Source organism: Prionailurus viverrinus, chromosome B4, assembly GCF_022837055.1.
Source record: "Prionailurus viverrinus isolate Anna chromosome B4, UM_Priviv_1.0, whole genome shotgun sequence".
NCBI lineage: Eukaryota > Metazoa > Chordata > Mammalia > Carnivora > Felidae > Prionailurus > Prionailurus viverrinus.
The window spans coordinates 89,452,602-89,478,026 of NC_062567.1; positions in this window are offsets into that span (position 1 = coordinate 89,452,602).

Below are 25,425 nucleotides of genomic sequence, written 5' to 3' on the forward strand. Positions count from 1 at the left end.
TACATTAGATTCTGACCTTATTCATCTTATAACTAAGTTTGTACCTTATACCAACTTCTCTCCCCAACCTCATCCTGCCACCACCCCCAGGCTTCGGCAATTGCTCTTCTACCCTGTCTCTATGAATTTATCTCTTTTTTGAAGATTCCATATATAACCAGTCTCATGCAGAACTGGTCTTGTTCCAGCTACTTTATTTTGCTTCGCATCGTACCCTCCAGAATTACCCATGTTTCCCTAGCACCCAAGGAGTATCACAGGCAGCCGCTAGATGTGTGCTAACTCAGAGGTCTGACCCTTAGGCAGCAGCTTTCAAACTATATAGATGGACCCCTTTCAGGGAAAGACTAAGAGAGGAGTGATTTTGCCTGCCCCCTCTGTGCTGAACCCTGGGAAGATACCCTGGGCTAGTGCTCCTTTGTTTGCTGTGGTCTGTGGGAATTTTCCTTACTGCCTCTGGTAGTGACCAAGCCTGCTTGTCCTTCTAAACCTGCTCAAAAGATGGTGGTATGACTTGAATTCCTTTCCTGGTGCTGCGGAGTCACCTTAATTTGTCCTGTTTTCTTTCTGGAGGACCGGGATCATACAAAGGAAGCAACCGGCACATAGGAAGCAAGTAACCCTCAACTGCTGCTATGGGATATCTTATCTTCTCCGTCCCAAGCTAAAACATTCAAATCTAGAAATAAGTAAGGAAACTTATCAACTCTTAATAGAACCGGTGCAGTGGTTTTGATAAACATGTGGACATAACAAATTGTTGAAGGCGATGCGTACATAGAATTCCCCACACATCCAGAAAGACATCAGCTTTCTAGTCAATAGGTGCTGCATCTGTAATATACCACTTTGATGTTCCCATCTGGCTTCCATAATAATAAGCATGATAAATATAAGAATATTATTTATTTTGCATCCGTGAGCTCTACAGTCATATCTGAAGCTCTAAGCAGGACACTAAAGATTAACTTCATTTCAATCAGAAGCTTAATGTTACTTGAAAAAGGCATTTAATTGTGAGGCAATTGTCCGTCTGTAATCTGCAATTGGATTTTCATAGGCCCACTCTCTGTCACTATATTCTTGTTCATACGTTATTTGGCACTTTTTCCATGAGTATGTGGTATTACTAGTTGTTGGTAGACACAGGACACAGGCACACATTACGAAATTTAATTTGACACAAAAGTGACCAAGATCAGCAGCCAGAAACATCAGTTACATGAAAACCTGGCTACAAGAACTATATACAAGGATCCAGATGTCATGAGAGTATTGCGAGGTGGAATTAGCTCTTTTCCACACTATTCTTGGCCATCATGCATCTCATAATGCAGCAAAAGTTTGCAACACTGCACTGTTGGCTCCTGATGAAACTGCAGCCAAAGAAACCCAGCCTTTCTTCCGTGAATTGTTGTAAGATCGGTTCTCCCACATACTGGACTTTCACCATTAATTTTTTTTAAGCCTACACTTTGTAGGCTTTTTTTCCAAATACATTTTGTCTTATTAGTTTTAAGCACTTTTTCTGGCCCACTTATCTTTGATGACTTCACTAGGAAGAAGAATCGCCACTCATTGATTCAGCCTTCCTTCAGGATATTTTACCTCAGGACGTTTACATCAGGCTAAATTAGGACATTCTGAACTGATGTTATACTAAATGCCTTGAACTGCTTTGCAATCAATTCCTAGGAATGGAGTGGGGACGGGGGGAAAGGGAATGGATGGAGGGTAAGAGATAAGAATAAAACTTGGGAAGATGAGTGAATTTTTTTAACATTGGAATCAAGATTTCATTATAAATACGAAAAACACAGCTGTAACTGGCAGAGGGAGTGAGTCAGCCTTCCATCCTGGCAGTGTTTTAACTTTGGCAGCATGAATTGGACCTGAAAGACTTCTACTGCTTTGGGGTTTGATTTTCATTTAGTCTTACCAGCAAGAAAAATCACCCTGGAGCAATGAGCATGCTGATTTTGTTAATTCTCTCAAATATGTCCCTTGTTTAAATCACTGCTGATTAAACATTCTTGACATCTTTCCTTTCTCGATGTGCCGTGACTCATCAGGTGATCACAGTGGAAGCCAAAAGCTAAATCTGCTTCTTTAAAATGTTTACTGAAAGTGAGCAGCGGAAAAAAAAAAACAATAGCAGCTAAGATGATGAACGGTTTTGGTGGGCGGTGTGTTTTTTACCTGTTGATGGTCTTCAGGAAACGAAATATTAGCTGTAAGGCAACATCACCGAGAGCTGAGTCAGACCAGAGACGTGAACTGCCGCAAGCCTGGGCTTCTGTGCCAAATGAGCATTTCCCAAATGGGGTGGAATACTTTGCTACTACTGAAGGTCATTTAGAGGTGGTAGTTTTGGCAGTAACCGTAGAGTTTCCCTCTGCCTTATCAGCAACCGTGTTCAAATTCACTCCGGTATCTGATTCTCTATTTCCCTAGTGGTCTGAATTTTAAGATAGAAAAATCACTTGCCTCAAAGACACCTGGCACACGGCTAATATTAACTGAAAGTTTGTTTATATTGTGCTGCTTTTAGTGTAACAAAAATTAGGCTTTCTGTTCCACATATGAAAATAACAGGGGGAGGATGAGTACCACAGCAAAGTGCTGACTCCTGCCTACCTAATAATCCATCAGGCTCTGTCACTTGTGTCAAGGGAGGCACTCATCATATTCGGTGTAATACATAGAAGGAGCACTGCCTTGCAAGTGAGGGGAACAGATTTTCTGTTCTTGGCTTTGCCCACAAGTTGTGTGGCCTTGGATAAAGCATTTAAAGTCTCTGAGCTTTAATTTCTATTCTATAAACATTAGACCAGAGTAAGATCTTGGGGTTTTACGTTTTATTCCAGACTTCCCCCAGCCCTAACAAGAATTATTTTCCTGCAACGTTACTAGGATTTTATGTGTACCTCATTCAATGCAGCCTGAGACATTAATTTAATTATTACCACCTGGAAAATAATCTGAAGAAAAGACCAGATAACAAATTCTATATTTTTCTTCAGCCAAGGAAGATCCCATTTTAGGAGTTTGGTTTGTTGACTTCAGGGGTCGTTTTAAAAATGGGTTTGGCTGGAATGATTAATGTTGTGTGCAGAACTGCTATCTCAGGATTGGGGGGGGGGTGAGGAACGTTGAAGTGCAATGAGCCTCGTTCTGAGGTCTGTCACTGACTTCTCCCTGGGATTCGGGCCAGTCATCTCATTGCTTTGTATCTGAATATCTTTATTTCTGTCTGAGAGTTATTCAGTTATTTCAGCTTGCCTCAGGTAACTGTGGCAGACACCAATAAAAATCATTTGGGAGCACAATGCCCATGGGATGATGTCAGAGGAATGTTAACAATGTAAAAGTAAGTACAAAACTAAAAGTTGCTTCCTTTAGCCTTTGTTATTTACAATATAAGTGCCTCAGGATTTGGAGAACTCTAACGTCATCTGTAGGTTGTCATGGCAACAGCTACTGCTATTACCAGCCTACCTGGAACGATACAAATGTAAGGTAATAATTCAAAAGTCTTTTTCCTGGCTATGACTTATGAAGGGGCAAGTGTGTCCTCCTCTGATCCATGTACCGTTCTCATTTCTCAAGTTCTGCTGCATCAAAGGCCATTTTCCTCCTCTTTGTTTCTTTTCTGCCGAGTAACATGGTTCCATTGGCTTAATGGTCTCAGATAATTCTCTTTTCTTCCCTGGCAAATCTAGAAAGGATAGGAACTGCAGAGGAAATAGGGTTTGAGTGATGAAAATATTTTTCTTGGGGAGAAGTAGAAGAAAGAAAATCCCTTTTTCTTCATTTAGAAGTAAATAATGAGGCCCTATGGAATTACTCTCTGTAACTCAGTAGTACCTATGAGAGTGACTTATTTAAAATTTAATCTTATTTTAGGGCAGAGGGACAGATATTGATTGGGATAAAGTAAGTGATTATGTAAGTTTAGCATACCATATTTTCATGCATCCACTGTATACTGTTTCTTCTTTTCTCTTTTCAATACGTTCTGGTAACTTCGAAGTCAGGCTGGTAAATGGAACCAATGCTAAAATTCCCATCTTCAGCACACACACACACATAAGTGATAGGTAAGAGATATTTAATAAATTGAAAAGCACATGGCTACACTCAAAGACACAAAGGGGAACATATCGTTGCAGAAACCAAGATATTACCATAAAAATGATAAAAACAAACAAAATCAAACAGAAACCTATAGCTGTAACCCGCTGAAGCCATGGGTCTGGCATAATCTAATGGGAACCTCAAAAGGAAGAAGAGGGAACATGGGTACAAAGCAATATCATCAGAGATAGGGCATAGAATTTCTCAGAACCAAATAAAGAGTACTCAGACTGATATATTCCACCACATTTCAAATGGGATAAATATACTTTAGAAATTCACATCTAGGAGCTCCTGGGTAGCTCACTGAGTTAAGTGACCAGCTCTTGGTTTTGGCTCAAGTCATGATCTTGTATTTTGTGGGATTGAGCCCCACATGGGGCCGACAGTGCTGAGCCTGCTTGGGATTCTCTCCTCTTTCTTTCTCTGTCTCTCCCTGCTTGCACTCTTTCAAAACATAAATAAATAAATACATTAATAAATAAATAAATAAATTCATATCTAGACACATAATAAAATTGCAGAATAGTAAGATAAAGTGAAAATCCTATAAAACAAAGATAAAAATCAGATTAGCTGTAGAGTTTTCTCAGTAAAAATAGACACCCATGAAGTGGATTGGTATCTACACAATTTATGAAGGAAAAATAGAGCTGTGCAATAATTCTACAGCCAGTCAAGCTATAATTTTAAAGGTATTTTAAAGCCTACATACACCTCTAAAATAAAAATAAACCATCATAAGAAGAACTTTGAAAGTCTATTTTCAACTAAATAAATTTATAGAATTAGAAGGAGTTGTGATAAGCAAGAACAAAAAGTGAGCCAAGAATCAGGAAACTATAATGGAAATGCAAATGAATGTTTGTAAATAAAAACAAAATGATATTTTATATGTTTAGTAACAAAATTGATCTAAAATTTCAGGCAAAAATTATACAGAAGTTGGGGAACAGTTGAAGAAAAGTAAAGTGTGCTAAGGTAGACTTAGCACTTCTTCAGAAGGAGGAGAGAGATACTAATTAACTTTGGGCTTTGTTAAGAAAATATAACTATATGCATGAATGTTAAAAATTTTTGAGGGTCAGGGAGGGAGCAGGTGGGGAGAAAACAATTTTAAGGGTCAACCTTAAAACGGAAGGAAGAAAGAAATAGAACATATAGTTTCCAAGTAAGTAGAGGGGAGAGGGGAAACAAAATCTTGATCACTTGAAGAAAAGATAGGAAAACAGAATAAGAAAAAAATCAGCAAAAAAATAAAAGTATGATAGATAACATAAGATAATATGGCAGACACAAGAATAAGTATATCAGTAATCATAAAATGTGTAAAGTATCAAACTTATCTTTTGAAAGAGACTCTCAGTTAGCAAAAATAAATCCACCTATCTGCTGCCTCCAGAATTATCCAAAAATAGATAAAATGGATGAGTATTTTGATAAATATCAACATAAAGAAGCTGATATAACAACATTCAAATTATAAATACAGCATAGTTTGGTGAACAACATTAAAAGGGCCAAAAAAAAAAATAAATCTAATATTAATAAAAGGAAGAATCCCCCCAAAACAAAAATTATGTTCCAGAATGTATTCTACTTATCCACTCTCTGATCTCAGAACTTCATTATATAATTTAATTTGTTAGATCTTTGGTATTCAATTTTTATTTTTATTTTATTTTATTTTTAGCCTTATTTTGTAATTTTATTAATGTGTTCATTTGGTATTTTTTTTTCAATATATGAAATTTATTGTCAAATTGGTTTCCATACAACACCCAGTGCTCATCCCAAAAGGTGCCCTCCTCAATACCCATCACTCACCCTCCCCTCCCTCCCACCCCTCATCAACCCTCAGTTTGTTCTCAGTTTTTAAGAGTCTCATGCTTTGGCTCTCTCCCACTCTAACCTCTTTTTTTTTTTTTCCTTCCCCTCCTCCATGGGTTTCTGTTAAGTTTCTCAGGATCCACATAAGAGTGAAACCATATGGTATCTGTCTTTCTCTGTATGGCTTATTTCACTTAGCATCACACTCTCCAGTTCCATCCACGTTGCTACAAAGGGCCATATTTCGTTCTTTCTCATTGCCACGTAGTACTCCATTGTGTATATAAACCACATCTTCTTTATCCATTCATCAGTTGATGGACATTTAGGCTCTTTCCATAATTTGGCTATTGTTGAGAGTGCTGCTATAAACATTGGGGTACAAGTGCCCCTATGCATCAGTACTCCTGTAACCCTTGGGTAAATTCCTAGCAGTGCTATTGCTGCGTCATAGGGTAGGTCTATTTTTAATTTTCTGAGGAACCTCCACACTGCTTTCCAGAGCGGCTGCACCAATTTGCATTCCCAGCAACAGTGCAAGAGGGTTCCCGTTTCTCCACATCCTCGCCAGCATCTATAGTCTCCTGATTTGTTCATTTTGGCCACTCTGACTGGCGTGAGGTGATATCTGAGTGTGGTTTTGATTTGTATTTCCCTGATAAGGAGCGACGTTGAGCATCTTTTCATGTGCCTGTTGGCCATCTGGATGTCTTCTTTAGAGAAGTGTCTATTCATGTTTTCTGCCCATTTCTTCACTGGGTTATTTGTTTTTCGGGTGTGGAGTTTGGTGAGCTCTTTATAGATTTTGGATACTAGCCCTTTGTCCGATATGTCATTTGCAAATATCTTTTCCCATTCCATTGGTTGCCTTTTAGTTTTGTTGGTTGTTTCCTTTGCTGTGCGGAAGCTTTTTATCTTCATAAGGTCCCAGTAATTCATTTTGGTATTCAATTTTTTTTTAATTTTTTTTCAACGTTTATTTATTTTTGGGACAGAGAGAGACAGAGCATGAACGGGGGAGGGGCAGAGAGAGAGGGAGACACAGAATCGGAAACAGGCTCCAGGCTCTGAGCCATCAGCCCAGAGCCCGACGCGGGGCTCGAACTCACGGACCGCGAGATCGTGACCTGGCTGAAGTCGGACTCTCAACCAACTGCGCCACCCAGGCGCCCCGGTATTCAATTTTTAAATAGCATTTTGAGAGTATTAGCACATTAGCAGTTTTTCATGATGATAATTACAATATATAACTCATTTCTTAGCATAATGTCTATACTTCTTAGTGAATTAAGCAGAATACTATCTGAGAAATCCTTCACCTTTGAAACTTCAATCATACTGGCTTCAGAGTTTGCATTTGAATCTCTATTAACCCACTGAGTTATGTATAATGTAAATAAATTTGGGGAATGTTCTTGCTTGCATAATTCTGAAATATAAGTATTAAATAGTATTTCAGGGCATTTATCCAAAAATAACTCTATTTTTATATGTAGACATCTCTTGCCATTTATTCTGTTTATTCCTTCCCTTCCACAGGAGGATGTTACAGTCACCTTTCAGGACAATTTTGTTGAAATATTAAATTTTGTTTATTAATGTTTATATGTAATTAATACATTTCTCAATCCTTGTTTTCAAAATGTGGATAAGGGGTGCCGGGGTGGCGCAGTCGGTTGAGCGTCCGACTTCAGCCAGGTCACGATCTTGCCCTCTGTGAGTTCGAGCCCCGCGTCGGGCTCTCGGCTGATGGCTCAGAGCCTGGAGCCTGTTTCCGATTCTGTGTCTCCCTCTCTCTCTGCCCCTCCCCCGTTCATGCTCTGTCTCTCTCTTTCCCAAAAATAAATAAAAACGTTGAAAAAAAAAATTTTTTTTTAAATAAAATGTGGATAAAACATTCAAGATAGTTCTCCCAGTGTATATATTTCCTGTTATTATTAGAATATTGAGGGGAGCCTGAGTGGCTCAGTTGGTTGAGCAATTGGTGAGTTTGAGCCCTACATTGGGCTCTGCGCTGATAGCTCTGAGCCTGGAACCTGCTTCTTATTCTCTCTCTCTCTTTCTCTCTCTCTCTCTCTCTGCCTCTCTCCTGCTCATGCTCTGTCTCTCTCTCTCTCAAAATAGTAAACAATAAGAACAAGAATATAGAAAAAAAATCAAGGTGATAAATACAATTGACCTTTGAACAACACAGAGGTTAGGGCCACTGACCTTCCATGAAGTTGAAATCTGTACACAACTTTTAACTCCCCCAAAACTCAACTACAAAGAGACTGCTGTTGACTGGAAGCCTTAATGATAACATAAACAGCAGTATTTATTATACACTGTATTCTTACCATAAAGTAAGCTGGAAAAAAATGTTATTAAGAAAATTGTAAGAGAAAATATAGTACTGTATTGTATTTATCAAAAACATCTGCATATAAGTAGGGCCCATCCAATTCAAACCCCTGTTATTCAAAGGTCAACTGTAATTAGAAATAGAAGAAAAAAAATCAAAACAAATTAAACTGTTTATGTTATTTGAATACTTTTAAAAGCACACACACCTGATGTAAAAGGAATTATTGATTGAAACGTCTTGTGAATTAATTTTTGTGTTTTCTTCTATGATGGAGATTACGTAGGAATCCTACTGGGAATGGAAAGAAAAAATGAAACATCCCTTGAGAAATGTGTCTATAGTAAGAGGTTACTGATTATTTGGAGACAGTATACAGTTTGGGATCAAATATTGTTTTATGATTATTATGGTTCTAGGTTGGTGACTGAGCCAAGAGAGTGGTTTTCTCTTGATCTTATGGCCTCCTCTATTAATCAAGGCATCCTGTCTCCTGAGATTGGAGTTGTATAGCAAAAATTTACTCTGTAGCTTAACACAAAGCAGGAGAATGCTAATTTATTGTCATTCCCTTAACACCTCGTGTAAAGAAAACATACCTTTTAACAACAAATATGCTTCCCCAGTGCCTATTTCTTGTCACCAGACATGGTTTAATTTTTGAGAGGCAGATGCATGCATCTTTTGGCTGAAAATACAGAGAGCAATTTTACACCAAACACATCAAGAGGGAAATTGGGAACACTTGCAACACTTTATCGCTTGGTTTCTGAAACGCTTTCACAGTACTGGACAAAAACTGGCCTCATGCCGGCTCCCAAAATTCCTCCTTTGGAGTGTAATCTCCTGAGAGATTTTTCATTATTGTCTTTACTGCTTAGATCAACACCAGGCAGACTGAGTGCCAATGGCCCTTTAAACCCATTTTTAATCTTTCAAACAAGCAAATTAGTTGTAAATTATTTATCAAGAACATCCAGGTGGCCGCTAATACAGTCAAATCAGCTTCCTACGTTCCTATAACCTGGAGCTTTGTGAGCTTTGGAAATACTGATGTCACTCTAATTCTTCTACCAATTTTCTATATTTTTCCCAAAAATAATTTGATACACTATCAGTAGGAAAAGATGTTTCTTTCTTTGTCCTAAAGCGTCGCGGCCAAATCACTGAGAAAAATAAAATAGTACTTGGGCCCACAAATGTTTAGGATTTACAGAGAAATGCAAAGAGAGAACTGGGGAAAGAATAATTGAAGGAAGAAAAAAAAATTCTTTTAAAGGAAGGTTAAGATTATAGTAACATTTTGGGGGGCTAGCAAAGAGGAATGTAGGGTGTGTACTGTGCTAATCCGTTAAAATAAGTTCAACTTATTTCAAGGAAGGAGCAAGCCAACAAAAACTCCTTGATGTGCAACTTTAGGAAATCAACATGAATTTTCATTTTCCATTGTTGACCTAAATCTTTAGTCAACCCAGATATGATCACCTTATTTTACAGTGCACAGGCTTATAAACAACATCAAGTCTTGTATTACTTTTACTTCTTTTAATTTTTTTTAATTTTTTTTTATTTTTGAGACAGAGAGAGGCAGAGCGTGAACAGGGGAGGAGCAGAGAGAGAGGGAGACACAGAACCTGAAACAGGCTCCAGGCTCCGAGCCGTCAGCACAGAGCCCGACGCGGGGCTCGAACTCACGGACCGCGAGATCGTGACCTGGCTGAAGTCGGACGCTCAACCGACTGCGCCACCCAGGCGCCCCGTGTTACTTTTACTTCTAATACACACAGAAAAAATTCCTGGCTGCTTTACAACCTGAAGGCTATAAAATCCTGGACAAAATTCCAGAATTAACTCAAGCAAAGCAGAGGCATGCTTGTAAACAGAGAATACTCTATTAGCAAAAGGAATAAATATTATTTGTGTAGTTAGAAATATTATGATGCTGTTAAGTAGTAAGACAATAAAAGATGAACATAAATTAAAAAATTTTTAAATGAGTTTTGAGACTTAAAGAGTTGCAAATCTAAAGAGCACTTATTATAACCCATAATTAATTCTCATAAAAATAAAAAGGGTTGAGTTAGTAATGTTCCCATTAATGGATGAGGTAACCAAAATATAGAGTGATTGGACAACTTGTCCAAAGTTCCATAGCTAGCAAGTGGGGCTGGGGAAGGACACAGACATTCTGCTTTCAGAGCCCACTATTTTAACTACTTGATATTTGGCCTGTCTTCCACTCACCATACCTAATATTACTAAAATTATTACTGTCAAGCATTGATATGACCCCTTACCAAAATAACAAAAATTCCTTCAGTGTCTCGTAAAAAATTTACTCAAAACATGAACTCTTTGCCACTCTGATGGCCATACCAAAACCGATGACCGTACTGTTTTTATAGTATTCCTTTCTGCTGTGCGTGCTTTCTGCTCAAGCTAGTATTGGGTAATGTTACTTGGGTCGGGGGAAGATGCAGAAAGAGAATAAGTCAGTGAGGCTAATGGAAAATTGGAAGGACATAAATTAAAAATATTGTGCACTCTTTAGTCAACTGGAGACAAACAACATTAAACTTAGATAAATGAAGAAATAAAACTAGCACTTAGGCTGTGCTGCATACTTTCTTCTGTTAAAACTCATTTAATACTACTACTAACCCTGCAACATAAAATCAGTATCCTTTTTAAAGGTGAGAGATCTGAAGTGAACCAAAACAGAGAAAGAATTCAAATCTATGTTATCTGTTACTAAATTCTTCGGTCTACTTTCTACTGCTCTGCTAATCTATGGCTTTGAGATACAATGGTAAATAACACTTCTGGAGTCCGTTCAAAATCCTTTATTCAAAAATTATGGCATCCATGGGGTGCCTGGGTGGCTCAGTCGGTTGAGCATCCACCTCTGGCTCAGGTCATGATCTCATGGTCCATGAGTTCAAGCCCCACATCGGGCTCTGTGCTGATGGCTCAAAGCCTGGAGCCTGCTTCTGATTCTGTGTCTCCCTCTCTCTCTGCCCCTTCCCTGCTCATATTCTCTCTCTCTCAAAAATAAATAAACATTTAATTTTTTTAAAGAATTATGGCATCCTTGCTCAGTAGAGGTATAGTCTCTTTTTATTAAGTTTTAATTTTAATTCCAATATAGTTAACATATAGTGTTACATCAGTTTCAGGTGTATAGTGATTCAATACTTCCATACCTCATCCAGTGCTCATCATGAAAAGTACACTTCTTAATCCCCTTCTCCTATTTCCCCTATCCCCCCACCCACCTTCCCTCTGGTGACCATCAGTTTGTTCTCTATAGTTAAGAGTCTATTCCCTTAGTTTCTCTCTCCTTTTTTTTCCTTTGCTTGTTTTGTTTGTTAAATTCCACATATGAGTGAAATCATATGATATTTGTCTTTCTCTGACTGACTTATTTTGCTTTGCATTATACTCTCTAGCTCCATCTATGTCATTACAAAGGGCAAGATTTATTCCTTTTTATGGCTGAGTAATACCCCATTGTGTGTGTGTAAATACCACATCTTTATCCATCCATCAATTGATGGACATTTGGTTTTTTTTTCTATAATTTGGCTATTGTGAATAATGCTGCTATAAATGTTTCTATGGCTGATGTCAGAGAAATTACTGTCTGTGTTCTCTTCTAGGATTTTTATGGTTTCAGGTCTCACATTTAAATCTTTAATCCATTTTTAATCTATTTTTGTGTATGGTGAAAGAAAGTGGTCCGGTTTCATTCTTTTACATGTAGCTGTCCAGTTTTCTCAACACCATCTGTTGAAGAGACTGCCATTTTCCCATTGCATATGCTTGCCTTTTTTGTCAGAGATTAATTGGCCATTTAATTGTGGGTTAATTTCTAAGTTTTGATTTTGTTCTATTGATCTTTCTGTCTATTTTTGTGCCAGTACCATTCTGGTTCGATTACTATAGCTTTGTAGTATAACTTGAAGTCTGGAATTGTGATACCTCCAGTTTTGTTTTTCTTTTTCAAGATTGCTTTGGCTGTTTGGGGCCTTTTGTGGTTTCATATGAATTTTAGGATTTTTTTATTCCAGTTCTGGAACAATGCTATTGGTATTTTGATAAGGATTGCATTAAATCTGTAGATTGCTTTGGGTAGTATAGACATTTTAACAATACTTGCTTTCCAATTCATGATCATGGAATGTCTTTCCATTTGTGTCATCTTCAATTACTTTCATCAATGATTTATAGTTTTCAGAGTGCTGGTCTTTTACCTCTCTGGTTACGTTTGTTCCTAGGTACTTTATTATTTGGAGTTCAATTATAAATGGAATAATTGTCTTAATTTCTCTTTCTGCTATTTCATTATTAGTATATAGAAATGCAACAGATTTCTGTACGTTGATTTTTTTGTATCCTGCGATCTTATTGAATTCATTTCGCAGTTCTGGTCATTTTTTGGTGGAGTCTTTAGGGTTTTCTATGTATAGTATCATGTCATCTGCAAAGAGTGACAGTTTAACTTCTTCCTTACCAGTTTGGATGCCTTTCTTCCTTCCTTCCTTCCTTCCTTCCTTCCCTCCCTCCCTGTTTCTTTCTTTCTTTCTTTCTTTCTTTCTTTCTTTCTTTTTCTTATTGCTCTAGCTGATTACAGTACTATGTTAAACAAAAGTGGTGAGAGTGGACATCATTGTCATGTTCCTGATGTTAGGGGAAAAGCTTTCAGATTTTTCCCATTCAGTATGATGTTTGCTTTGGGTTTTTGTATAAGGTCTTTATTATGTTGAAGTGCGTTCCTTCTAAACTTTTGTTGAGTTTTTTTTTTAATCATGAATGAATGTTGTACTTTCTCAAATGCTTTTTCTGCATTTATTGAAGTGATCATTTGTTTTTTATCCTTTCTCTTATTGATGTGATGTATCACATTGACTGATTTGTGAATATTGAAGCACCTTTGCATCCCAGGAATAAATCCCACGTGATTGTGGTGAATTATTCTTTTTAATGTATTGTTGGATTTAGTTTTCTAGTATTTTGTTGAGGATGTTTGCACCTATATTCATCAGAGATACTGGCCTGTAGTTATTTGTGTGTGTGTGTGGTGTCTTTCTCCAATGTTAGTATCCAAGTGTTGCTGGCCTCATAGAATGAATTTGGAAATTTTTCTTCCTCTTCTATTTTTTGGAATAGTTTAAGAATAATAGGTATTACTTACCAGGGTTTTGACATCTATAGTAATGTTTATTTGATTCCTCTTATAATAAAATCAATATATATCCTTACCATAAAAATGTGAAAATATGTAGGTAGTAAAATGTAGTAAATGTAAAATAAAAGTATGTAGATGAGTAAAAAAGAAAATAAAATAATTTATAATAAAAAAAGAAGAATAGGTATTAACTCTTCTTTAAATGTTTGGTAGAATTCTCCTGTGAATCTGTCTGGTCCTGGATTTTTATTTGTTGGGAGGTTTTTGATTACTGATTCCATTTTTTGCTGGCAATGGCTCTGTTCAAATTTTCTGTTTCTTTCTGTTTCAGTTTTGGTAGTTTATATGTTTCTAGGAATTTATCCATTTCTTCCAGATTGCCCAATTTGTTGGCATATAATAGCTTGTAATATTCTCTTATTATTGTTTGTATTTGGTTGTTATTTCTTCTCTTTCACTTGTGATTTTGTTTATTTGAGTCCCCCTCCCCACCCCACCCCTGATAAGTCTGGCTAGAGGTTTATCAATTTTGTTAATTTTTTCAAAATATCACCTCCTGGTTTCATTGATTAGTTCTATTGTTTTGTTGTTGTTGTTGTTATTGTTGTTTTGTTGTTTTGTTTATTGTTTCTATATCATTTATTTCTGCTCTAATCTCTATTATTTTCTTCCCTCTGTTGGATTTGGATTTTGTTTGTTCTTTTTCTAGCTTGTTTAGATGTAAGGTTAGATTGTTTACTTGTGATTTTTCTTGCTTCTTGAGGTAGGCTGTATTGCTACAAACTTCCCTTTTAGAACTGCTTTTGCCACATCCCAAAGATTTTGGATCATTGTGTTTTCATTTTCATTTGTTTTCATGTAATTTTTATTTTCTTCTTTTATTTCTTGGTTGACCCACTCATTATTTAATAGGATTTTATTTAACCTGCATGTATTTGTATGCTATCCAGATTTTTGTTTCGTGGTTCATTTCTAGTTACAAAGCACTATAGTCAGAAAAGATGCCTGGTGTGACTTCAGTGTCATAGTGCATATATGAATGTCTATATTTGTCAAAATCTTTCACCTGTACATTTTTAAATTGTTGCATTTTAGCACTCTCAACAATAGCCAAATTGTGGAAAAAGCCTAAATGTCCATCAACTGATGAATGGATAAAGAAATTGTGGTTTATATACACAATGGAGTACTACATGGCAATGAGAAAGAATGAAATATGGCCCTTTGTAGCAACGTGGATGGAACTGGAGAGTGTTATGCTAAGTGAAATAAGCCATACAGAGAAAGACAGATACCATATGTTTTCACTCTTATGTGGAAACTTGAGAAACTTAACAGAAACCCATGGGGGAGGGGAAGAAAAAAAAAGAAAAAAAAAGAGGTTAGAGTGGGAGAGAGAGCCAAAGCATAAGAGACTCTTAAAAACTGAGAACAAACTGAGGGTTGATGGGGGGGTGGGACGGAGGGGAGGGGAGGTGATGGGCATTGAAGAGGGCATCTTTTGGGATGAGCACTGGGTGTTGTATGGAAACTAATTTGATAATAAATTTCATATAATAAAATAAAATAAAATAAAATAAAATTGTTGCATTTTGTTGTATGTAAATTATACCACAATAACATTAATTTAAAAAATAAAACATGAACTATAAAGTTTCATTCTTGTGTCAGAGTATTATTCCTAGTTTGTAAGATCACTCACAAGGATGTGTACAAACTTACACTGTTATAAAATAGTCAACACACATTAAGGGAGGAAAAGATGATTCAATAAAAATGTCATGAATGATTGTCTGGCTATTTGGAAGAATATCAAGTGTAGTCTTCTCTCACTTCACATACTAAAATAAATTCCAGGAGTAACAGAGTGAAATATATATATAACATATTTTTTAAAGCAGCAGAAAGTATAAATAATAAATAAGTAAGTAAGTAAGTAAATAAATAAATAAATAAACATTTATCTGATCCTCTAGACACAGAGGACTTTCAAAGTTTCAAATCAGTGGAAAAAATCATAAACAAAAAGATCAAACTTAAATGTATCTTAAAATTGGCCACTGTTTCTTTAAGAATACCATAAACCAAATTAAATGTTAAATACCTTATTTTTAAAAACCTGGAGTATATGACCAAAAATTTAATACATGACATATAAAGAATTTAACGCATAAAGTAGTTCTCAAAATAGCTAAGGAAAACACCAGGATAAGCAGTCAAAGTCTGTTAACATGCAAAGCAAATGAATTAACAAAAATGCAAATATGAGGGGGTGTATGGGTGGTTCAGTCAGTGAAGCATCTTGATTTCAGCTCGGGTCATGATCTCAGGGTTCATGAGTTTGAACCCCGTGTTGGGCTATGCACTGACAGCGTGGAACCTGTTTGGGCTTCTCTCTCTCCCTCTGTCTCTGTTTCTCTCCTTCTTACACACACTTTCTCTCAAAATAAGTGAACTTTAAAAAAATGGTTTTTGTGCAAATGTGAGTAAAAATGAGGAATTTTTTGTCCATCAAATGTAGCAAACATTTTAAATATTATAATATTAGTAAAGTTACAGTAAAATTTGCAGTTTTATATACCACCGGTGGTAGAGTAAGTTGGTATGAACTTTGAAAGAATTAAAATCACCTAATATTAAGAGAATTGTTATATCAATTATGATAAAAATCCTTATGGAATATTATATGTTATATATTACTAAATAGATACCATATACATAAAATACTTATTATATAGTTATAATTATTAAAATCATTTGCATGAATATATTTTTTATTTTTTTAATTTGTAAAGCCTTTAAATCATTTTTTATTTATTTTATTTATTTTAATGTTTTTTAATATAATTTATTGTCAAATTAGATAACATGCATTGTATATGGTGTGCTCTTGGTTTTGGGGGTAGATTCCCGTGATTCATTGCTTACGTTTAACACCCAGTGTTCATCCAAACAAGTGCCCTCCTCAGTGCGCCATCACCCATTTTCCCCTCTCCCCCATCAACCCTCAATTTGTTCTCTGTATTTAAGAGTCTCTTGTGGGTTTTCCTCCCTCTTAGTTGAAACTATTTTTCCCCTTCCCTTCCCCTATCATATTCAGTTTCTCAAGTTCCACATATAAGTGAATACATATGATCTCTCTTTCTCTGACTGACTTATTTCACCTAGCATAATACCCTCCAGTTCCATCTACATTGTTGCAAATGGCAGGATTTCATTCTTTCTCATTGCCTAGTAGTACTCCATTGTGTATATAAACCACATCTTCTTTATCCATTCATCAGTTGATGGACATTTGGACTCTTTACATGATTTGGCTATTGTTGAAAGTGCTGCTGTAAACATTGGGGTACAAGTGCCCCTATTAATCAGCACTCCTGTATCCTTAGGATAAAGTCCTAGTAGTGCTGTTCCGGGGTCATAGGATAGTTGTATTTTTAATTTTTTGAGGAACCTCCACACTGTTTTCCAGAGTGGCTGCACCAGTTTGCATTCCCACCAACAGTGCAAGAGGGCTCCCATTTCTCCACATCCTTGTCAACATCTATTTCCAGTTGTTAATTATAGCCACTCTGACCAGTGTGAAGTGGTATCTCAATGTGGTTTTGATTTGTATTTCCTTGGTGGTGAGTGATGTTGATCATCTTTTCATGTGTCTGTTGGCCACCTGGATGTCTTCTTTGGAAAAGCGTCTATTCATGTTTTCTGCCCATTTCTTCACTGAATTATTTGTTTTTCATGTGTTGAGTTTGATAAGTTCTTTATGGATTTTGGATACTAATCCTTTATCTGATATGTCATTTGCAAATATATTCTCCCATTCCATTGGTTGCCTTTTAGTTTTATTGATTGTTTCCTTTGCAGTGCAGGAGATTTTTATCTTGATAAGGTCCCAATTGTTCCATTTTGCTTTTATTTCCCTTGCCTTCAGAGACGTGTTGAGTAAGAAGTTGCTGTGGCTGAGGTCAAAGAGGTTGTTACCTGTTTTCTCTAGGGTTTTGATGGTTTCCTGTCTCAAATTTAGGTCTTTCATCCATTTTGAGTTTATTTTTGTGTATGGTGTAAGAAAGTAGTACAGTTTCATTCTTCTGCATGTTGCTGTCCAGTTCTCCCAACACCATTTGCTAAAGAGACTGTGTTTTTTTCCATTGGATACTCTTTCCTGCTTTGTCAAAGATTAATTGGCCATACATTTGTGCATCCAATTCTGGGTTCTGATTCTACTCCATTGGTCTGTGTGTCTGTTTTTGTGCCAATGCCATACTGTTTTGATGATTACATATTTTTTAATTACAGAAGAATAATATTAAGCCAAAATTATATTATGCCATATTAATATATGTGATCTCATCTATGAAAAGGGAAAATTACAGAGTGAAATTAGTTGAAAAAAATATGTCAAGGGGTGCTTGGCTTCCTCAGTCAGTGGAGCATGCAACTCTTGATCTCAGGGTCATGAGCTCAAGCTCACATTGGGAGTGGAGCCTACTTAAAAAATAAGTAAAAATAAATAAAAATAAATAAATAAATAAATAAGAAATGTGTCAATACATTAAAATAATGGTTATCCCAAGACGTAGCCAGGTAAGATTATGGATTTTTTTTTCTTTGCTCCTGTACCTTTTAAATTTTCTATTATAATGGGCAGATGAATAGGAAAATAAATTTAAACTTCAAACCTTTACCATATAGATTGAGTTGGATCAGTGGTTATAAAACCTAGGATAATATTGCTCCCAAGGGACATTTGGCAATGTCTGGAGACATTTACAGTTGTCACAACTCAGAGGAGGGTTTCTAGAGGCAACTGGTGTGTAGAAGCCATAGATGCCACTAAATATCCTACAATGCACAGGAGAGCCCTCCTCCTAGTTCCCACCCCCCACAAAGAATTGTCCATAACAAAGAATTATCTGGCCCCAAAATGTTGGCGAGGCAGAGATGGAGAATCTCTGAGTTAGAAGCTTTTTATGTGTTTGCACAGCACCTTCACAAAATAATAAAACTGATTATATTGTTAATATTTACTATTGACACACCTGTCTTTACCTATAAGACTTTGAGTAAGTTGAGGGGCACTTAGCTAGGTGATACCTGGCATAGAGTAGGAGCTCACTGTTTCAGTCATACTTATCCAACTACTATTTTCCTGAGACTATCCCAGGTACTGGACTCTGCACTAGACTGCAGATCACAGAGATGAACAAGATGGAAAAAAAAAAAGATCCCTGACTTCATAAAGCTCAGTTATTGTCAGGAAGATCATTGCAGACCGTGATGAATCTTACAAATAAAACAGGTAAAGAGATAAAGCATAAGCAGGGGAGGCTATTTTAGATAGGAGGGCACAGGAAGGTCTCTCTAAGTAGGTGGGCTTCCAGCTGACAAATGAAGGGTGAGAATGCCATATGAGGTCATACACAGAGCTTGGAGAAAGAAAGCAAGTGCTCTTGATGAATGTGTGTATTATAGATGAATGAATGAATAGTATATGTTGATTAACAGTATTTCACTGACAATTTATTTTGCAATCTACATTACAGTTTTTTTGCATATTTCCCTTTCACATGCTTTTCTCTACTTACTAAGCAAGTGAGAATAAAAAATTCAAAGTGCATTTTCCTTTTTAAAAGAAATTCTGTTCTGTATCTGTCATTCATACCCATAAATCCATAACCAAGCAAACATGCCTTGGCAGTCCTATTAAATTATATACATATGAGTTATGAATGAGTTTGTTTACTAGGTCCAAGAATTACACATATCCCCAGGGCTAAGAAATTCTCAGGGAGTCTCTGCCAATGCCACAAAATTATAGCCTTATATGGATCCCATAGGACGGGAAGGGATTATCTTATCCCTGTGCTTTTTTTCTGGCATATAGTAAGCAATTGTCGCTACTGCTACAAATAGCAGACAAGAAGAAAATTGATAAAAATAACATTCTCACCTCACAGATCTTTTTCACCCCTCAGAAGCCTAGAGAACTACATTCAAGATCAAAATGTAGAGGTGACATTGAGAAGTTGAATAAATAAAAGAATTGAGGGGTTTGTAAATGGGAGACATACTATATTACACTTGTTTCTCTACCTGCTATGATTGTTTACATGTAAATGGTTCAATTGCATGTGGATGTCTGGTCAACTGAGTCTATTCACTGTAACATATGAGCTTCCCAGAGCAGATGAGAGAGAGACAGAGACAGAGAGAAACTATAGCGATGATATGCCCAAGTTTTGTAGTACAGTTTCAGAGAAGATAAATAATGAGGTTTCTCTCAAATATATTACTCTCTGGTTCTGAATTCAAGATGGAGGCAGGTTGATGAGCCATATATTTCATATTGCCTGTCTAAAACATGCATGGAAATTCTACTCATTAGCTAAACCCACCTTTCCCACTTGAGCTTCTATGAAAAATAGAATTTCTTTTTTTAAAAAAAATTTAATGTATATTTTTGAGAAAGACAGAACAGGGGAAGGTGGGAGGCAGGGGGACAGAGGATCTGAAGTGGGCTATGTGCTGACAGCAGACAGCCTGATGTGGGGCTCGAACCCATGAACTGTGAGATCATGACCTGAGCCAAAGTTGAACAGTTAACCAACTGAGCCACCCAGGCACCCCATGAAAAATAGAATTTCACGAGGGATCCCTTCCCAACTAAAAACTGGTAATTTTAAATGAAGTGTCTGGACTTACTGAAAAATTCACTATTAGAATTTAATTTCTTTTTTATTTAAGCTTATTAATTCTGAGAAAGAAAGAGAATGTGAGCTGGGGAGGAACAGAGAAAGAGGGAGAGAGAGAATCCCAAGCAGGCTCCGCAACATCAGAGTGGAGGCCCGATGCAAATCTTGAGCCCACAAATTGCGAGATCAAGATTTGGACTCTCAACTGACTGAGCCACCCAGGTGTCCTGGATCCTTTCTTGAAAGCAATTTTTGATAACAGGGAGATAGAGACTGAAAGCACTGAGCATATTAGTTGGTAGAAAGTGGAGAAAAGACACTAAATGGTGAGTCATAATCACAAGTAAATTTCCCCTACCTCAAATTTTTCTTTATGGCAGGTTTTGTCTCTAGCTGTTGGTTTAAGTTTCTGGCAATTTGGCAAACTAGACATGAGACAGAATGATTCAGAGCATATACAGAAAACTCCCAAGGACAGTGGCTTAAAGAAGAAAAAGGTAACTTTTTTTTATACAGAAAGAAAGAAAGAAAGAAAGAAGGAAGGAAATTCAGACTCAAGATGCCATGGTGGCTCCTTAGGATCATCAAACACCAGGCCATTTAAGTTTTCTGATCAGTCATTAACAACATGCAAATTTTCTTTATGGACCAAGATACTCCAGTTATTCTGTTACATTCTAATCAAGAGGAAGGGGGAAAGAAACAAATTAAGGAGAATCCTGGAAGTTCAAACATTACTGTTAACAACTTTATGAGCAACAGTTAGTCAAATACACATACCTACATACAAGGAGGAATGGGAACTGTATCTCTCAGTTCGGTGTGTCTTTAATCTGCGTTCTGTTACTGAAATGGAAGGGGAACTTGCATGTGGAAGAAGGCAACTAGCAGATGACACCACTTTAAAAAACACGAAAATCCTTAAGCTATAGAATACTTACAAATTTCAGATAAAATGTAATAAATGTATTTTCTTTTTCAAGTTTATTTAAATTTCAGATAAAATGTAATAAATGTATTCTTTTTTTAAGTTTATTTATTTATTTTGAGAGAGAGCGAGTGGAGAAGGGGCAGAGAGAGAGGGAGAGAGAATCCCAAGCAAGCTTCCTGCTGTCAGTGTGACGTCCATACACGGCTCCATTTCGCCAACCATAAGATCATGACCTGAACCGAAACCAAGAGTCAGACGTTTAACCGACTGAACCACCCAGGAACCCCACAAATGTATTCTTAAAATTCATTTTTGAGACTTCCATTTCCATCCAAGGGGGAATAATGGGAACTAGACTCACCCTCCCAACCAAAATACCCCCCCCAAACAAAAACAAATATATGAACCAAATGTTTTTCAAGGATATTAAGAATTAAAAATAGCAATCCTTAGAGAATAAAAATGAGGTGAGCCTTATGATTGCCCAATTGCTCAGACTGCCCTATGACTGCATGAGGAGGGGAACCCAGGAATTCCTGGTGGACACTCTCGGTTGAGGAGGTAAAGCTGAGAGTCTGAGTAGACCAAAATAGCTAGAGTTTGCAGACCAGAGTCCTAGAGATGAGAGTGTTTGACAGAGAGAGAACTCTGACATCTGCAGAATCCCCCTCTAATGTTAGGATAAAACCCAGATGAAAACATTGGAGAACAGTGCTTGGCTGATAATAGTGCCTGTTTCCACCAATAAGACTGAAAAAAATTTTGTAGGGCAATAATTAATAATCTTAGGAAGTTGCCTCAGTAGTTGGGAATAATTGCATTGAGCACTACTCTGGGTCTGGGAACCCAATCAGAAAAAGATCAGATTATTTGTATTTTTGTATCTAAATTCACTAGATCCCAGAACAAATCTGAAAAATATTGTAGGAACACAAAAATATTCACATAACAAGGTAACATTTTAATATCTGGCATCCGGTCAACTAATGAGTGAGCTTAGCAAGTTTGCTGAGTATGATGTAATATGTGAAACTAAACTGTATTTTTATATACCAACAGTTTACAGCTAAAAATTGAAATAAAAACACCATTTTAAATGACATCAAGAATATGAAATACTTAGGGATGAATCTATAAAAAGATGTGAAAAACTTACATACTCAAAACTAAATGGCTGGTTTATGGGACCTGAGTGGCAAAGAAGCTTGCAGTTGATCCTGGACCTATTGCAGAGCCCTCTCTTGCTCTGGGTCTCTTAGAAAATGGAAAACCTTCCAAGTCATGCCACAAATGAGTCAAAGCAGTATTCTGTATTACAGTACCTACTTACTCCAAAATCCAGAGGCCCAGCAAACACAGTGCTGCTTTTCTTGTGACAGAAGTGTGAGGGGCAACAATATATCCTTCATCTTAGAAGGAGAGATCCCAGCATTATTCAATCCATTGACTCCAGAAAACTTTACTAATATGGCAAGCTCCTGAATCTCCACGGGACTTTCCTTCCACTTTCTAGTGTTGTTAGGGCATCATCCAGGGTACTTGCCATTTCTTGGCTATAGGATTCAATAGCATGATGTCATCAGTATAGCGGACTGGTGATGTTTCATGAAATATCAAAATGACTAACAGCCTGTGGACACATTATGACAGAGAGTAAGAAAGTTAACATAGGCGTGCATCAAGATTAATAAATTTGTCCTTGCTATATGAAAGTAAACCGCTTTTGATCCTTTCTACTAATTGAGACTAAGCAAAACACATTTATTTACCAAATCAATAGTTGGATACTGAATGCCAGTACTATGTTGATCTGCTCCATTAAAACTGGGGCATTGGGGCCACTGGCCCATTGGGGCTACCAACTGTCTATATTTATGGTATTCCAATAATATACCCCCCTTTTTTTGCAGGAGCAAGTTTCAAACCTTGAGATTATGGGAAGCAATATCCCTGCATCCTTTTCTGTCTTGTACAGTGCACCAATCTGTGCAATTCTCTAGGATGGTATTACTTCTAATTTACTCTCTTTGCCTAGGGTTGGTGGCAGTTTCAGGGACTTTCACTCGGTTCTTTTTTTTTTTTTTTTTTAACGTTTATTTACTTTTGAGACAGAGAGAGACAAAGCATGAATGGGGGAGGGTCAGAGAGAGAGGGAGACACAGAATCTGAAACAGGCTCCAGGCTCTGAGCTGTCAGCACAGAGCCCGACGCGGGGCTTGAACTCACAGACTGCGAGATCGTGACCTGAGCCGAAGTCGGACGCTTAACCGACTGAGCCACCCAGGCGCCCCTTCACTCGGTTCTTAATAGCACTGTGGTCTTTGTTTCACACGTCTATAGTCAAATGTAAAAGTTCTGTTTGTGCCGAGAGTATTTATTCCAATTACATATTCAAGACCAGGAAAACTACCACAAGATGAATCTGTGGGCTCACTGGATCCACCATATGATGGACGTGGGCCAAGACTCCATTTATCAATGAGAATGCATAAATTTTACCTTATCCCTGGCCCTCAAAAAGTCTGAATGTTCTCCTTTCTCCACTGGACAGTTATCCTGGGGGAAAAAAATCATAGGTCTCTTTAGGGAAGGATTGAAAAAATATATACTTGTGAGGGGTACTTCTTCAAGGGCATACATTCTCTGCGTCAATCAGTTGGCTCTGTGTCTGTGAACTGGCTTAGCTCTGGAAAGTGAATGAGAAACTGCAATTTCCTATAGCTGACATTAGCCTACAAACCATCAGCTCTCATTTTTAAAAATTGCTTTTGTTGACGTTCTGCAAATCAGGTACCACTGCTGTCTGTTGTCCTTCTGTTTTGACACTAGATGTATTATGATCTAATAGTCATCACCCTAGATCCCTGTGGATCAAGGCATCCTGATTGTCATTTACTCTTTCTGTCCATTGCTAGGGTAACCAAAGATTTATTGTCAAAACGAGGGCACTTTTGAGAGTGAAAGCTGGCACTATTAATAATTATACTGGGACAACTGGCAAAAAGTATCCCGAGCAAACAGTGACATATGCTGACCTTACTCATCATGTTAATTAGATCCATCTTGCCTCTGATGATTCAGTGCTGCCACCTGGCTTCTGCCATTTCTTAATCACTTTATCCTCCTGAATTCCAAGGATCACAACTTCAATTGCAGCATCTCACACCGTCAACTCCAGCCTACACAGGACAACAACCATTAAACTTCTCAAAGTTATCAGTGATGCTTTACAAGCACATTCTGTTGCGCTTAAGAAGAGGACATCCTTCAGGACCTCTGATGAACTATGAGGTGGTAGGTCCTCAGGTATTACACAGTCTATTGCGATATCCAAACTGCAAAGAGCCATCCCAGCAGACTGGGAAGACTGGGTCCATGTGCCTGACCCAAAACATTGAATCCCGAGGGATAGATAGTGTCCTCATATCAATAATCATCCCCTAGCCAGCCTTATATTTCACATTCCTACCCGGTCCAGTGCTCTTTACAATCTGGTACCTCACGGGTTCCCCTGGTTTATGCGTGTATGTACGATTCACATTATTCAATTCCCTTGATATGTAAGCTACTTCTTCCCGGAGCAGACTACCTCCATATTCGACCTGTGCTGAAATCTGATCTTGGTTTTCAGCCTGGAGTGGGGTATGTGTGCTAATAGTTGGCACCACCTTATGAGATACTATAGCTATGCTAGAGCTGCAGCTGAATTCATGCAGGGTCTCTGGATATAAGAAAGCCTCTCTTCCTAACAAATGGAAGGGTCTTTCTTTGTCAGTCTAGAGGGTTTAGAAGTATTTAGGCATCCCAGAATCTTAGACTCACCTATCTAAGAGCCCTAATTCCAGATCTCAGACCCTATTCATATTCTAGCAATGTCCTGTGTTTCACATGAGAAATCTGTCAAGTTTGCAGCGAGTGTCCCTTGCTGCACCGCCACCCTTAAAATCGGATCTGGAGCCTGATTTTCAGGGCAGTCTGCCTCGTAACTGCAGAAGTCAAGCATTTTCTTATAAACTCCTCCAGAAGTTTTATCAGCCAAGATCTAAGTATTTTCTTTCATTTAGTACACAGTCATGATAGTAAATCTCTGGTATGTCTCACCAAGGGAAGCTTTGAGGAAGATTTACACTATATACTCAGGGCCGTGTCGCAGGTTACTTTCTCAAGGGACCCACCGTTTTTAAAATTAATCTCTAACCCCAACGTGGGGCTCAAACTCATGACCCTGAAATCAAGAGTCACATGCTCTTCTGACTCAGCCAGCCAAGTATCCCAGATCCACCCAATCAAAACTTGTGAACGG